The sequence below is a fragment of the Lactuca virosa genome, chromosome 4 (assembly GCF_052849685.1).
Source record: "Lactuca virosa cultivar CGN04683 chromosome 4, Lactuca_virosa_CGN04683_v6, whole genome shotgun sequence".
Taxonomy (NCBI): Eukaryota; Viridiplantae; Streptophyta; class Magnoliopsida; order Asterales; family Asteraceae; genus Lactuca; species Lactuca virosa.
Window position 1 is genome coordinate 428,268,505 of NC_136429.1, and position 12,685 is coordinate 428,281,189.

Sequence of the window (12,685 nt, forward strand, 5' to 3'; positions counted from 1 at the left end):
TATCCTGACTTTGCTAGCGAGCCAAGAAATTTGCGGCTAGGCATTTTGGCTGACAGGTCGATGTGAATAGAGGAAATATGAGTCATAGTGTGTGGCCTATTTTAACCATCATTTACAACCTTCCACCATGGTTGTGTATGAAGAGAAAGTTCATCATGCTTTCGTTATTGATTTCGGGAACACCGGGAAACGATATTGATGTGTTCCTAGCACCTTTTATTGATGATCTGCAATTATTATTTTATATTGGAGTTGAAACATACGATGCATATGCACAAGAGCAGTTTAAACTACGTGTAGTAGTGTTATGGACTATTAATGATTATCCTGCTCTAGGTACATTAAGTGGTTGTCCATACAACGGATTTCAAGGTTGTGTTGTGTGTGGCGAAGAAACACACTACATTAGACTCCCTGAATCGAAAAAGTAGAGTTATGCTGGTCATAGACGATTTCTACCGTATGATCACCCGTTCAGAAGACAAAAAAAGGCATTCAATGGACAACAAAGAGTTCTCACCCTCTCCAGAACCTATGATGGGGAGGAAGTATATAACAGGGTCAAATTTATAATTAATAAATGGGGAAAGGTGTCTAAGGGCAAGGAGGCAGAAATCCAACAATCTACAAGTAGAAGAGGTGGGAAGATAAATAAAAAAAAGAGAAAATCACAGAAAGTGGGTACTTCAGATGTGGGCCAGGAAAATAATACATACTGGAAGAAATTCAATATATTGTATAGACAGCTAAGGTATTGGCGCGACAATTTGATTCCACATTGTATAGATTTTATGCATGTCGAAAAGAACGTGGGCGAGAGTTTAACCGGAACTGTGTTGAACGTTCCCGGGAAGTTGAAAGATGGTTATAAAGCTCGATTGGATTTCGTTCATTATGGTTTAAAACCAGAGCTGCATCCTAAGATAGAAGGGAACAACACAACACTTCCCGCAGCAGGTTGTACATTGACAAAAGAGGAAAAAGACAAATTATGTGAGACTTTATACAACTTAAGGGTTCCTTAAGGGTATTGTTCTAATTTTTCTAGTTTGGTGAGTCTGAAGGATAGGAAGTTGATCGGACTTAAATCACATGACTATCACATGCTCATGCAACAATTTTTGCCCATAGCAATTCGATCTATTATGCATCCACCCACCAGAGTTTCTATTACAAGGTTTTGTTTCTTTTTCAAATCAATATGTGGCAAAGAAATCATACTGGATGAGCTCGATAAGTTGCAAGAGGAATTATGTGTAACCTTATGCCTTCTTGAGAAACACTTTCCACCATCATTTTTTGATGTGATGATTCATTTAACCGTTCATCTAACCAGGGAAGTAAAATTATGCAGTCCAATATTCTTTAGATGGATGTACCCGTTCGAAAGGTTTATGAAGGTTATTAAGGGGCACGTGTGAAACAAAAATAGACCAGAAGGATGCATTGCAGAAGAAAATGTTGCAGAAGAGACGACTGAGTTTTTTAGTGAATTCCTCAAAACGATGGATACTCTTGGTATTACCCCTGACAATCATAACACATGTGGAATTCAGATAGGTGTAGATAGTAGTTCTATTACGGACGGTACTCCTTTATTAGCTGCTAAATCGGTAGAAGTTTCCGTAGAACTATTCAGAAAAACACATTTCTTTGTATTGCAAAATACATCTGAAGTACTCCCGTATATCAAGTAAGTTTTTTACATGTATGTTTTTTTTGTTATAATATTAACATTAACGTATTGACAGAGGACACATGGATTTTTTGCAACATCAACACCCTACTAAACGAAAGACACAGCTAGAACAAGAGCATAGTAATACATTTGGTCATTGGTTACGAAAGGAGGTATATTCATTTCATATATGTTGTGTTTTTTGTTATGTATTTCTTTATATCTTAAATTCATTATCTAATTACAATTCAGGTAGAGAGAGAGTTAGGGGGCTGTAGATAAAGTATAACAGAGACAATGAGATGGATTTCACATGGACCCAATAAGAACATTATTAAATACGATGTATATGCTATCAATGGATATACTTTTCGTACAAAAGCTCATGAAGGTAAAGTTTACCAAAACAGTGGGGTTAGTGTCGTAGCAACGGACACACACATCAGTAAAGAAGTTGTAACATATTACAAAAACACTTATTATGGTGTTTTACAAGAGATATGGGTACTAGATTATCATTTTAAACGAATTCCAATTTTCATGTGTGACTGGGTTGACAATAGAAATGGGGTTAAAAGGGATAAATTGGGGTACACACTAGTTGAACTAAAAAGATTAGGCCATAAAGGTGATCCCTTCATATTGGCCTCACAAGCACAACAAGTATTTTATGTCACAGACCCACTCGATCAAAAAATGTCTATTGTGTTCAATACACCTCCCAAAAATTACAGAGATACATATGAAGATGTAGATGAAGAATTTAGTACTTTAGTTCCACAGAATGATAATATATTGCCACGTGTAGACACACTTGAGTTGCAGAAGGAAAATAATTATTTTCGTACTGATTGTCATGGTATTGTTATACGTACGATATGTGTTTCTTAATGTCATGAATTACATTTGTAGCGATAATATTTTTCCTTCTTTTAACATTTAATGATCTTTATTTTTTATTGTAGAAGGGAAAGGCCAAACCTTCATCCTAGCGTTACGTGGAGAATAAGAAAATGACAAAAAATGACGATGTACTTTCCTTAATATTTTTTTACCATATTATACCATCAAACTATTCTGGTGTAGTATTGTTATAACTCAAAGTTATTTTTTTTTTCAGTTTTTTACTGTAATGGTGGATGACATGTTATAACATAAACTGTATGTTATAGTAATGTACTTTCGTTATGCAATGTTAGACAAAGTTGTATTCTTTTCATTTATTTATCATACTATTCTGTTAAAATAAGTTGTATTCTTTTCATTTTTAATGGTGTCTGATCTGGTGCAATTAAAAGAATAGATGACAAAAAGGGCAATTTGGTCCTTTCTTATAGCTCTTATTCAACACAACTATATTGTTATTTGTTTTTGTTTTTATTATTTTTAGTTTTTTTTTGTTTTCTTCAGAAATTTTTTCTAACTTTACAAAACTGCAATTCATTTTTTTTCATTATTTTATACAACCCTTTAATTGCAAAATAAGCAATGTACTTTTGTAAAATGCCATGATTGAACTTTTTGTTCATTTTTAATTCTGCCAAATGATATCAAAGATAATTATGGTCAAATTTAAGAGTCTTCCACATACAATAGTACAACCAGAATAAACATTACATATGTGTCTATATTTACATATAGATACACATAATAGCTGTAATCGTAACTAAATGGTACCTACACACAATATTTGTTTCTTCTTAAAGCCAATTCATAATATTTTGACACACATAATAAATGATACATGACCATAAGTAACCAATACTAACTTGTTTTAATTTCTTGCGTTAACTAAGTACAGCTAGTATAGAACCGCCCTATGGACACACAAATATTTAGTGTGACCATATGTATCACCTTTTAGCTACTTTGTTTGTTATGTGGCTAAATAGGCACCAGGTTACAAACACACATAGAACTAACTCATGTCACGATACATTAATCTACTGTCTCTCATAAAAAAAGTATGACAATCTTAATCGATATCTGTGGCTGATTGTGACTTATGGCCTCAGTGGTCGAGTGTGACTAATATTTGTCACATTTGGTAAAATTAAGTGTGGTTCAAGTTTTGATTATCTATATAATGGTCACACAAACTAATTTAAATGTATCCAAAAACAGTCTCTAAATTTTTTTAGTGACCTTTGGCCACACTTTTAACAAAAAGTGTCACAGGCCGTTTTTCAGAAAGTGTGACCGTATGTCATTTTTGTACTAGTGGACTGTTTGGATCTGGGTTTAGAAAGTGACCATTTATAAATACATCAAAAACATATATCTTATTGGATATTTCTCTTTGCTAGGTTCAAGGCATTGGGAAACAAGTACAACAAACTCAATAAACTACTCAAAACTACATGATATGCATGAATAATGCAAGGCTATAACCAAAGTTTATGCCTTGAAATGTAATTTTCAACTCTTTATCTTATTTCCATTTTTTTTCTTATTTATATATGTATTATGGCCATTTGCTTTCGTTGTTCGTTTTCATTGTAAACACAAAGTGTTGGTGCGCTTTTATGTTTCGTATTAAAGTATTGTACTTTGTATGTACATTGTAAAAGTGCACTCAGGTAAATTACAATTTTAAATTATGAATGTCAGTGTATCAGTTTTTTTTAATTTAAGTATATTACTAAAAGCAGCTTAAAACCCTCATTATACTTACAAAATTTACTTTTTATATTTGTGTTGTGTTTTAACTATAGTTTGAATATGAGTGTGCTCAAGAAGAGATTCAGAAAGTGATTTATGTTGCAAAGCATAATATAAGAGAAAATCAAGAATTGTACTAACTTTGAAATCAAATATGTATATAAATCTTCGATTTTAAAATGTTTGGCTTTGGATTATGTTATTTTGGTATTTAAGTACTAATATTTTGTTTTGGATTAAGTAATTATTTGATGTTTTTAGTATTTGAATGTAATGTTTTTTCTGCATTTTAAGCAGAAAAACATGGAGATATATATATATATATATATATATATATATATATATATATATATATATATATATATATATATATATATATATATATATATATATATATATATATATATATATATATATATATATAAATTCATCAATTTTCCGTCGCTGATTCTTAGGAAATCCATTGCTAAGTAGGCATGTCAGTATTTCGTAGGTAAAAAGTCAGTTTTAGTCAAACTTCACTCCTATCACTAATTCGTAGAAAATCCGTCGCTTGAAATCAAATATGTATATAAATCTTCGATTTTAAAATGTTTGGGTTTGGATTATGTTATTTTGGTATTTAAGTACAAATATTTTGTTTTGGATTAAGTAATTATTTGATGTTTTTAGTATTTGAATGTAATGTTTTTTCTGCATTTTAAGCAGAAAAACATGGATATATATATATATATATATATATATATATATATATATATATATATATATATATAAATTCATCAATTTTCTGTCGATGATTCTTAGGAAATCCATTGCTAGGTAGGTCTGTCAGTATTTCGTAGGTAAAAAGTCAGTTTTAGTCAAACTTCACTCCTATCACTAATTCGTAGAAAATCCGTCGCTAAATAGGTTCTTCGGCATTCCGTAGGTAAAAAGTCAATTTTAGTCAAACTTGACTCCCGTCGTTATTTCGTAGGAAATCTGTCGGTATTCTGTAGGTATTATACCTACAGAAAAAGTTGTCAGTATTTCGTAGCTAATCCATCGCAAATTCGTAGATACTATTTACCCACGAGCTATTTTACAGCCTTTTTTCCGTCACATTTCCATAGGTATCTCCCTATAACTATGGATTGTGATTTAAGTATTATTATCAGATTTTCTAGTAATGTTAAAATAGGAGGAGGAAACACCTGAGGTTCATGCATCCTTTAATTTGTCCTATAGTATCTTTATAAGATTATAATATTCAGGTGTTGCATTAGTAATAAACGTGGGAATAAGTAAAGCCTCCTCCACTAGGCTTGTAAGATTTGATTGAAGTATTAAGCTGAAAAGTAAAAGTAGCGCTTCTCCATGCATGCTATATATATGGAGCTTACACATCTTCTCCTAAACAACTCATCCCGTTGAGTAACAATGGCCATCGATATGACCATCATCTTCATGGTCTCCTCTTTCATTCTCTCCATCTACTACATCTGCAACAGAAAACCCAAGAGTTCCAAGCCTCTCAACCTACCACCAGGCCCACCAAAGCTACCCATCATTGGAAACCTCTATCAAATTGGCCTAGCACTGCCGCATCGTGCTTTCCTTGACTTGTCCAAGAAATACGGCCCCATAATGAGCCTGCAACTCGGACAGATATCCATGGTCGTCGTCTCGTCACCTCGGCTAGCTGAAGAAGTACTAAAAACTCACGACCTAGCCCTTGCAAGCCGCCCATATGCACTTCTTGCTGATATTCTGTTGTACGGAGGTGGTTCAATCCTGTGTTGACATTGCTTTTGGTCGTTACAGTGATTACTGGCGACAAATGAAGAAGATCGTCACCATGGAACTCTTAAGTGTCAAAAAAGTTCAATCTTTCATGGGCTTTAGGGCGATAGAGATCGATCGTTTCACGGAGGTGGTTCAATCCTGTGTTGGAAAGCCTGTACACATACGTAAAAGGGTTATGAAAATGAATAATACTGTCGTGTGCAAGTGTTTGTTTGGAAATGATTGCAGACAACAGGATGTGTTGATCGAATTGGCGGAACAGGTGGTGGCGTTATCCAGTGGGTATTATGTTGCAGACCTGTTTCCTACTTTAACTTTCCTTTCTACCATTTCTGGGATGAAATCTAGGTTGACGAAGATTCACAAGTCTCTTGATAACATTTTTGATGAAATCTTTGAGGAACGTCGAATCAGAAGACAAACAGTTGGTCCAACAGAAGACGATCTGATTGATGTTCTTTTCAGCATCAAAGAGCGTGGTGGTCTTCGGTTCCCAGTCACAGACAACAATATCAAGGCGATCTTTCTGGTATATGCTCATTTAATTTATACTATAGTTCACTTATGTCATATTCATTATGTTGACAGCTATTACTTGGTTTTTTTCATTCCTTACGTATTACTAACTTAAGTAATAATATTCAACTACATATCTTGTTTCTTCTCTATTATATACTTATTAAGTTTATTGTATGTGACATAAGTTAATGATTTTTTTAACGTGTTTAAATAACTTCTAATTCGAATGATATATCACAGAATATGCTTATAGGAGGAACGGATACAAGTGTTGTGACCATTGAATGGGCAATGACAGAGTTGATGAGAAACCCTGATGTGATGATGAAGGCCCAAGCAGAAGTGAGAGAAGCATTTAAGGGAGAGAAAACAATCGCCGAGACTGAACTACATAAGTTGGTTTACCTTAAACACATAATCAAAGAAACTTTAAGACTTCACATTACTATTCCACTATTACTACCAAGGGAATGTAGAGAGCAGGTTAAAATTGGTGGTTATGATATACCCGAAAAAATGAAAGTCGTTGTTAATGGCCTTGCATGCGGAACTGATCCTGAATATTGGGATGATGCACAAACCTTCAAACCAGAGAGATTTGAGAACACTTCATACGATTTCTTTGGTACAAGCTTCGAGTATATACCTTTTGGATCAGGGAGGAGAATTTATCCTGGGATTGCTTTTGGTTTGGTATCTATTGAGCTCACTCTTGCTAGATTGCTATACCACTTCAATTGGCAATTTCCTAATGGATTAAGTCCTAAAGATATTGACATGACTGAGAGTCATGGAGTCACTGCAATTAAGAAAGATTCATTGGAGGTTATCCCAATTGTTTTTATTCCGTTTTGATTACTATTTGGTTAATTTTAATAAAGAATAAAGGTCCTTGAAGTCGATCAATATTTATCTATTTCAGCATTCGATGTTCATTGTTAGTTTCTTACCATTGCAGTTAAATGTGAGTGATGGATAACTTAAATAAAATCCAATGTTTTATGTCTCCAAAACTTGTTAAAGATATTTGGATGGATTTTATCTTTTTCTTTTTTCTAATGGTAAATTTATTTAAAAAAAAAAGGTAAATTCCATTAAAGTCATTAAGTTTAAAGGAAAATTTTATTTTGATACTATGTTAGTCTTTGTCTAAAATTGGACACCCTGTCTACCAATTTGTTAAAATATTAACTAGTTAAATCGGTTCTCTACTAACATAGCAGTTTTGATGACGTGTCGGTTTTAATAATGTGATACTTTTGATGACATCACATTTTAGATGTCAAAAAAAAAAAAAACTAAAATATAGGAAGTTTTGTGATAATGTTTCAAAATATAGTGAGTTTTGTATTAATATCTAAATTAAGTACAAAAAAAGTTGATTATTACTATTTTAATTATTTAAAAAGAGAGAGAAAGTGAAGAGATCATCAAGAGAGAGAAAGCGAAGAGAGAAAGAGAAGTATATGGTCCTTTGTTAGTCCTAATGATTCCTGAAATGAAATAGTGATCACAACCGATGACAGGAAGCATTAAGGGTATTGTAACATCCGTCACTTGAGGTAATATTTAATTTAAAATATTTGTAATTTATTTGTTTGGACTATGGAATAAGTAATGGAATATTGAGTGGGCTTTAGCAAGTGGGCCGATAAGAATGGGCTACCCGAAGTCGTACGCTGGGCGTAAGTCTGGCGTACGCGGGGCGTAGAGCAACATTGGATGCGGGGGCGGAGGTGCGTACGCGCAGCGTACCAAGGGGTACGCGTAGCGTACACAAGCAGACTCCAAACCCTAAGTTTTAGGGTTTAAGCCATATAAATACAACATTATGGCTCAAACCCTAGCCTCCTTACCAGGCTCTCAACCTCAGAAACCCTAGATAGACTCTCACCCTTCATTCTTGTGTGTTTTTAGCTTTGTGAAGTTCTTGGTGGTGTTTAGAAGCTTGAAATAAGAAAGCAGAAGCTAGTGAAGAGGAACTTGAGTATCTTAAGCTCATAGATCCGGGATAGCATCATCATTTGGGACTCTTTGGAGGTATAAAGTTCACAACTTTCCTCAAGTATGCTTAGATCTAGAGTAGTGATGTTTTTGAGGACTCTTTGGAGGTATAAAGAATAGATCTTTATGAATCAAAGTTTGGGTTGCTATATCCCAAGTTTGGTTTATATATGAGTCCCATAAGCAGTAAAGTTTCGATCTTTAAGGCCCTTTTGTGACCATGCATGAGTTCTAGTCATTTCCATGGAAGTTAGTTGCTATATCCCAAGTTTGGGTTCATTTTGTGGGTTGCAAGCCAACAAGTAACCGACTTTATGAGTTAAGACATGTTAATGGACTCAGATCTGTAATTTGGATGTAAGGTATTGAAAGATTAAGCACTTTTGAGGAATATGGCTTAACAGGGTAGTACGCTGGGCGTACAAGCCAGTACGCGTAGCATACAAGCCATACAGCCTGTACGCTTAGCGTACCGAGGAGTACGCCCTATGTAATCGCTGAGTTTGGACCTCACGACTTTTGGGTCTCGGTTTGGGCAAAACTTTGGACTTTTTAGCTTTTGGGCTTTAGTAGACCATAAGGAGTCAGTTACTGGGTCAAGGACATGTTTGGGCTTTGAGAAAGGCCGATTTGAGGAGTTGGGCCCAATTTAGAAAATTGGGCCATTAGTGGGCCTTTAGTGGGCCATTAGCGGAATTGGAAAGATTAGATGGAAATGGGCCTAGGATATGGTCCAAATTAGACCAGGGGTAAAATGGTCATTTTACACTAAAAAGGATTATGGATTTTGACTAAGTGTTGTTATGAAAATGATAGTCGGGGAGTCGTTGGAGCATCCGTTGGGGATTCCTTACCGTGAGATTCGACACTCAGCTTTGCGAGGTGAGTTTCCTCCTAGGAACGGGTCTAAGGCACGAATATCGGCCCGTTTATGTATGTTAGCATGTGTCGTACTTCGGTCTGATGTCGGGCAGTGCCCGAAGTAGGTTTATGTGTTTATATGCTTCCAGACTTTGATCTGATGCCGGGGAAAGCCCGAGGAATGTTTGTATGCTTGATGTCTTTGTGATTCTTGCATGTGCTTGTTATATATTCCGGATTTCGGTCCGATGCCAGGGAAAGCCCGAGGAATGTTTATATGTTATGTTATATGTTTTCGGATTTCGGTCCGATGTCGGGCGGGGCCCGAGGAAGGTTTATATGTATATGTTATGTGAGTATTTATGTGTATTTGTTGATATGTTGATATGTTGATATGTATACCGAGCTTTTCTCGATGTCGGGCGGGGCCCGATGCCTGATGTTAAATCAAAAATAGACTCTCTTAAACTTAACGATCCGCAGTTCCATTTTGCTACCATATCTCTTTTGGCTACCGCAGTCAGTCTTTCCACCGCAACTGATGTTTGATCCGGAGTTGAACCGCAATTATCTCTACCGCAGTGAAGACTCATTTGTTACATCAACTGACTTAGAGTGTTAGCATTACATTGTCCATTTTGCTACCATATCTCTTTTTCTTCGTTGTACCTACTTAGCGTACATTGTAAGTCCTGTAAGTTATAACCAGAGTCTCCTAGAGGGAGAGCAGGGTAATTGTGTATAGATCTATACGAGGTTGACACCCCACACCTGTGCTGTTCGCTACAGCTAGACCGGCCAGTGTAAGGTGACAAATATCTTTCATAGTAGCTGACGCCTGAAGAACGTCAGGACAGGCGTTCTCGTCGTATTAGTATAATTGTAACGACTCACATAGAGTAGGGTCCTATTAACATTGGAATTTATAAAGAATATACACTCTGCTAGTTTTGTAAAATGCAGAACTATGTTTCGTATATTTTGTAAACTGATTTCACAACATCGGTCTTAGGGTTATAAGACCACAATATCTTTTATATACCAAAAATATAGGATTTTCTGGGAACACTCTCTTTTCAGAAACAAACAAAGGAAAACTAAAGAACATGCATGCAATTATACACGATTTTGGAACGCGACTCACAAACTACTTTTTTTATAGAAAATATTGGATTTTATGGAGTTTTACAACTTACTATGATCAAAGATAATACAAAGTTTTTCAACAACTATGCTTATGAACTCACCAACATTCTATGTTGACGCTTTTCAAAACGACTTGTATTCTCAGGAACTCAATGAACAAGTACTCGAGCTTCGGATCTGGACATGTTACCATCTTTAGAGACATCATACTTTTTGGGGATTTCTGTGTAATCGAAGAACAAATACACTTTGTAAACAATGAATGTTGGTATATTTTATTCTATGATGTTTGGGTTGCTATGTTTCATTTATATTCAACTGCTATGATATTACACAATGATGTCAGCCGCCCCCGGACGTTTCCGCCGTCCTAGTTCGGGGGTGTGACAGATTGGTATCAGAGCATTGTTTATAGTGAACTAGTATATCTAACCATACAAAATATACAACTATAAACACATTGGGACTAAAACACTCTGAATATTGGAAGTATACTTACCTGTAAGCACATTATCAGTAGAGTCTTAATATGGGAAACAAATAAAAGTCCTGAGAGAAGTGGGACATCGAGACTAAACTTGGACAGTTATGTAATCATATATAGAGTAAATATAGCCTGATCAACTATATTTATTCGAGATATGACCAACATGTGTCTAAGAGTGGTCGAGGTGAACGAAAAATCTAAAACTTACCAACTTAAAACCACAAGGGTCTGAGAGCAAAACTAAAAGAAATAAAAATACTAAAGGAGTATTTTGACATTCTATCTATTTTATTTTCTCGTACTTATATATTCTCGTACTGACAACATGGCAGGCTTTCACCTCTCCAGAGACCCTTACTTCCCCAACTAGGGGAATGGGGGATGGATCGAGGAAGACTCGGAGGAAGACCCCAAGGATCCCATGGAGGATCCTGAGGAGCCGTTAGAGTTTGAAGAAATGGACATCGATGAAGAGATCGAGGAAGACGACGATGAGGAAGTTGAGGAGGATGATGAATCAGACGTAGAGTCTGAAGTCATCAACCCTCCTTACGTGGCAAGAGCACCACCACATAGAAAGGGCTACAATGACCCTACACGTCCTTGGGGTAACGATATTGAGAGGTGGGGCCGACGCCAGGGTCAGCAACCGCCATTTGGAATGAACCGAGGTTTCTACATCCTCCACCATGGAGGACCAGCAGATCGCGCACTTCATGTCGTGCTCAGGCGTATTCGGGACATCGACGACCAAGCTCAAGTGACCGCCGACTGGGTTATGCAAATGCAGGCGGCTATGCAGGTTACGGATGCTCGCACATGAGACCTGGAGCAAGACTTCTATCCAATGGAGCGACTCATGGAAGACCTTGCCACTGCACGAGCGGAGGTCATGGAATACCAGGAGAGGCACGCTGCCCTGGAGGAGCGTGTGCGGATTGCCGAATGTCGGTTAGCCGAGTTGCAGGGTGCGTCAACCTCCTCACAGGCTCCGCCAGAGGATACTCGTCGTAAGTAGGACCTATCCTACCCACCACTCGTTGTAATTTGATTTCCTTTATGTATGTAGGATCGACCCTACAATTAAGTGCCTACTCCACTCTCAGGGTCGTTATGTTATCATTTTCTTTATCTCGCAAAGGATTGTAGACCTTTCAAAGGTCAAATTTTCATGCATGAATGTACTAAGAAAGTTATCATTAATGAAACAGTTCTGTATTTTACTTTTGATGTGTTATCTGCTATGTTTTCTCTCTTTATTTATATTTGATATAATACAATTTAATTATAAGTAAATTCGAAACACCATAACCATTAGAAAAAAAAGGAATTCATAAACTCATTATCGTACCTGTCTCATAGCAGGAAAATGCCTAGATGAAATATTCACAAGAACACTACAGCACCACCACCACTGCCGCCTCTACCAAAGATAAACTCTGCTACTTTTCAGGAGGCAGTCTCAGCCGCGGTCACGACAGCTTTAGCACACATTAACCAGGGCAACAACGGGGGAGGCAACGGTCAAGGGACCGGGAGTTCCA

At 36.2% G+C, this 12,685-nt stretch overlaps 1 pseudogene; it reads left to right on the forward strand.

Moving 5' to 3' along the window:
* The first annotated feature begins 5,758 nt into the window (after window positions 1–5,758).
* On the forward strand, window positions 5,759–7,498 carry LOC145106611 (cytochrome P450 Tp9025 pseudogene; annotated as a pseudogene).
* The last annotated feature ends 5,187 nt before the right edge of the window (window positions 7,499–12,685 follow it).